Below are 5000 nucleotides of genomic sequence, written 5' to 3'. Positions count from 1 at the left end.
TCCTGCTTTCTCTTGTTTGGTTGTCTGTCTTTCTCTGTCTCTGTCTGTTTGTTTGTCTGTCTTTGTCTATCGGTTTGTTTGTTTTTCTGTTTGTCTGTCTGTCTGTATGTCTGTATGTCTGTCTGTCTGTATATCTGTATGTCTGTCTGTCTGTATATCTGTCTGTCTCTCTGTCTCTCTCTTTGTTTATATTTCTCTTTTTCTTTTCGTCTGTCTATTTCTCTTTCTTCCAATCTCTTTCTCTTTCCTTCTCCCTCCCTTTTTTTCTCTCTCTCTTACACCTACTTGCACATCTATTTACGCACGTACATCAGCGTTCACCTACCTTCCTAGTACCCATCTATCCATCTACCAACGCTGCCCCACATACAGTAAATAGTTCGAGTCAGTGTTATAAATCGTAATACCAAGAATAGCATGATGTAAAGGAGTAGAACAAACTGCGGAATATCAGGACCTTTCGTATACTTCATGCCCAGTACTCTGCAGTAATATACCGTTTGTATCGATCAGATATAAGTGTGTCATACAGGTATTCCATCAACTGCCTTTATATGCTTCTATATGTGTATGTGTTGCTTGGTAAAACGCTTCGATGAAAACGAGAGTTAATTTTTGTTTCTTTTTATATTTATCAAACTTTTTATTTCTTTATTCATATATCTTACTCTATAATATTTTTACTTGTCAGGGTATTTACCTATCTATTTAGATGTCTGTTTATCTCTTCACTTATCCGTCTATCTATCTGTCTATCTATTTTTTCGTATTTACCTCCCAATTACTCATGCTTTCCTTCTATCTCTTTCCCCCCCCCCTCTCCCTTTCTCTCTCTCTCTCTCTCTCTCTCTCTCTCTCTCTCTCTCTCTCTCACTCATTCTCTCTCTCTCTCTCTCTCTCCATCCATCCCTTTCTCTCTCTCAATCGCCCACGTTCTCCTTCCCTTTCTTTCCATCTCTCTCTCTCTCTTTCCCTCCCTCACTCTCTTTCTCCCTCCCTCCCCCCCCCCTCTCTCTCTCTCTCTCTCTCTCTCTCTATCTCTTTCTCTCTCTCTCTCTCTTTCTTTCTCTCTCTCTCTCTCTCTCTCTCTCTCCCTCTCTCTCTCTCTCTCTCTCTCTCTCTCTCTCTCTCTCTCTCACTCACTCATTCTCTCTCTCTCTCTCTCCATCCATCCCTTTCTCTCTCTCAATCGCCCACGTTCTCCTTCCCTTTCTTTCCATCTCTCTCTCTCTCTTTCCCTCCCTCAGTCTCTTTCTCCCCCCCCCCCCCCCCCCCCCCCCCCCCCCCCCCCCCCCCCCCCCCCCCCCCCCCCCCCCCTCTCTCTCATTCCCTTCCTCTGTATCTCTCTCACTTCCTCCTTGCCCTCTCTCTCTCTCTCTCTCTCTCTCTCTCTCTCTCTCTCTCTCTCTCTCTCTCTCTCTCTCTCTCTCTCTCTCTCTCTCTCTCTCTCTCTCTCGTTCACGTTTTCCTTCCCTCTTTCTCTCCATCACAACCGTACAATCAGAGCGAATGACTCACGCCAGCGCCGAAGTTCCCATCGACATTAAGGCTCGAACCGGTCGATACTACGAACCAGTTATCGGTTACTCGACTCTCACGCAATGTCGACGCACACGAGGATTCTTCCCCGTCATGTCCTGTCTGTCATGTGTCTTCAAACGTCCCTCTTGTCACCTGTCAAGTGCCTAGGAGACTCAGAAATAAGTTGACTGGAACGACGCTGGACAGGCTGTGCGGGATAATCTCTCAATTGAAACTCGTCCGTGATTCGTTTCTTTTTTTTCCGGACCTTTTCGAAGCTTCGCTAATCCGGAGTGCTTTCCTTGACCGGCCCTTCTATTCGGACCCTAATCCTGTAAAAGGGTTACGAAGAAGGAGGGGCGAAAGAGGGGGAGAAATAGAGGATAAAAGAGAAGAAGAAAAAAAAAAAAAGGGGGATATGATCATGCAAAGACTTCAGTAGCTGACGCCATGTTCTATAAATTCCCCCTTTAGCTGAAATGTGCTTCAGGTTATGACGAGGGAAATCAATGAGTTTGCAAGAACGGAAAATATGCGTGGCCGGGTTGGGGATAGGAGATGGGGTTCTCCCCAACTCTTCATTCCCTCGTTCACTCTATTTCTGTTTCCTTTTCAGTCTAATTTACTATTTCTCTGCTTCTCTCACTCTCTCTCTCTCTCTCTCTCTCTCTCTCTCTCTCTCTCTCTCTCTCTCTCTCTCTCTCTCTCTCCCTCTGTCTATGTATGTATGTATGTATCTATCTATCTGTCTATCTACCTATCTACCTGTCTATATATCTATCTATCTGTCTATCTGTCTTGCTGTCTCTGTCTCTGCTTTTCTCTCTCTCTCTCTCTCTCTCTCTCTCTCTCTCTCTCTCTCTCTCTCTCTCTCTCTCTCTCTCTCTCTCTCTCTCTCTCTTTCTTTCTCTATCTATCTATCTAACTATCTATCCGTCTATTTATCTATCTATCTAACTATCTAACTATCTATCTATCTATCTACCTACCTACCTATCTATCCCTATCTCTCACTCCCCTTCAATCCTTCCTTCCCTCCTCTCTCCTCTCTTCAAACCTCCCTCTCTCTCTCATCTCTCTACTTTCTTAACCAAGTGACGAATACCAGGCATACCAAACCCTGTTTTTCCTTCGCATTCTTTCTTAGTCTTTTATGACGACTAAGAGGTACTTCCTGAAACCCTCGAGAACTTGCCCTTCCTCTTTGCTTTTTCTCTTAACTTAGGGCCAGGCAACAAGCGCTTTTTATTTTATTTTTTTTATTGTTAGTGTGGTTTAAATTAAGATATGGCGTTTTTGATTTTCTTATATTCATTTATTGACCTATATATTACTTCAGTTGTTTATTGTTATTGGTTTTTTATCAATAACATTAGTGTTTTTGTTCTAATAACTATTTTTTCGTTTTTTTTTTGGGGGGGTGGGTAACCGATATGATTCATTTCGGAAAAAAAAATCAAATTTGAAATATAAAGCACAAAATAAAACCTCATTTTGTAACCATTATCCGATCTAACTTAAGAAACAAAAGTAATAAACAAACAAACAAAATTTATTATACAGATATAGACAATTATCCTTATCAGAAAACATAAAGCCCGCATGAGAAGCACATGGCGAGCCCTTATATGCTGATAAGAGTGAGGCATCAAATGTACCATTATGTAGGTGCTATGATGCTTGAATGTCTCTCTCGGTTTCCCTTTTTTACCCTTTCTCTCTTTCTTTCTCTCTCTCTCTCTCTCTCTCTATCTATCTATCTATCTATCTATCTATCTATCTATCTATCTATCTATCTATCTATCAATCTATCTCTCTCTCTCTCTCTTTCTCTCTCTCTCTCTCTCTCTCTCTCATCCTCTTCTTGCTCTCTCCACGTTCCTCTCTTCCTTCTACGTCCTTGCTTCCTTCCTCTTCCCCCATCTACTCAATCTTCCCTTTTCTTCTTCCCTTTCTCTCTCTCGCCCTCTCTCTCTCTCCCTCCCTATCTCCCTTTATCTTTTCCCTCCCTATCTCCCTTTCTCTCTCCCTCCCTATCTCCCTTACTCTCTCTCTAGTTAGCTATCTATCTATCCTCCCATCCGCCCTTTCCGAGAACAGATCCACAATAGCGTTATTTTATCCCGAATACGATAAAGAACGAACACAAGGGCCGTTGCGTCATGGCGGTGCGTGTGGGATACGAAACAGGAAAGGTTTTGGTTAAATCTTACGGATGATTCATTGTTTTGGTGGCGTTGTTGTTGTTGTTGTTCTTGTTGGGTGGTTTATGCTTTTTCTCGGAAATGATCTGTGCGGTTTGCTTCTGTCTGTTCGTGATTTTTTTTTTTTTTTTTTTTTTTTTTTTGTTCTCTGTGAATTGGTGTGCAATTCCTGTTACGGGATGTGTGTGTGTGTGTGTGTGTGTGTGTGTGTGTGTGTGTGTGTGTGTGTGTGTGTGTGTATGTGTGTGTGTGTGTGTGTGTGTGTGTATGTGTGTGTGTGTGTGTGTTTGTGTGTGTGTGTGTGTGTGTGTAGGTGTGGGTGGAAGGAGTGTGTGTGTGTATGTGTGTGTGTGTGTGTGTGTGTGTGTGTGTGTGTGTGTGTATGTGTGTGTGTGTGTGTGTATAGGTGTGGGTGGAAGGAGTGTGTATATGTATATGTGTGTGTGTGTGTGCGTAGGTGTGGGTGGAAGGGGTGTGTGTGGATGGAAGGAATGTGTGTGTGTGTGTGAGTATGTGTGTGTGTGTGCTAGATAGAGAAAAGGAGCAAAAAAGATGGAGTAAATGAGAAAGGCAGAAAGACAGACAGACAAATATAGAATCAAACAGCAAGAGAGAAGGGAAGGAGTCTGTGTCTGCATGTGCTTCCATTCGCGTGTCTCCCTAAGGACATATGCACATACAAATCTGCTCATGCATTTATTGCCATGCCTTCATACGAATGCACTCGTGTCTGTAGTTACTGCTTCTATCATTAATTGCTTGCATGTGCATATATACTACCTATACATATTATATTTGTGCTTGTGTACACTCAAGCATGTCTATACCTGTATGCACGACCATACGTACACGCATGACTATAATGTGCGTGATTTTAAGTGCACAAAAACTATTATACCCCCCCCCCCCTCCCCCTTATACACACTCACCTTCGTGCCCTGAGGAAGCTCACCTGATAAAAAATGAGATATGTAAAATGTGAAGAAACAATTAAACATTCACAAGTGTCAGAGGCGAACAATGTGGGTGTCTGCTCCGTGACGAGTCTTCGTCTTTCTCCTCCTCTTCCTCCTCTTCCTCCTCTTTCTCCTCTTTCTCCTCTTTCTCCTCTTTCTCCTCTTTCTCCTCTTTCTCTTTACCCGCCTTCTTGGTCTTAGAAGGTTCTTTCTGATTGTGTGTCTGTCTTTATGTCTGTGTTTATATCTCTCTCTCTCTCTCTCTCTCTCTCTCCTCTCTCTCGCTCTCTCTCTCTCTCTCTCTCTCTCTCTCTCTCTC

The sequence above is a fragment of the Penaeus chinensis genome, chromosome 20, assembly GCF_019202785.1.
Source record: "Penaeus chinensis breed Huanghai No. 1 chromosome 20, ASM1920278v2, whole genome shotgun sequence".
Taxonomy (NCBI): Eukaryota; Metazoa; Arthropoda; class Malacostraca; order Decapoda; family Penaeidae; genus Penaeus; species Penaeus chinensis.
Note: the sequence above shows the minus strand (reverse complement) of the source record.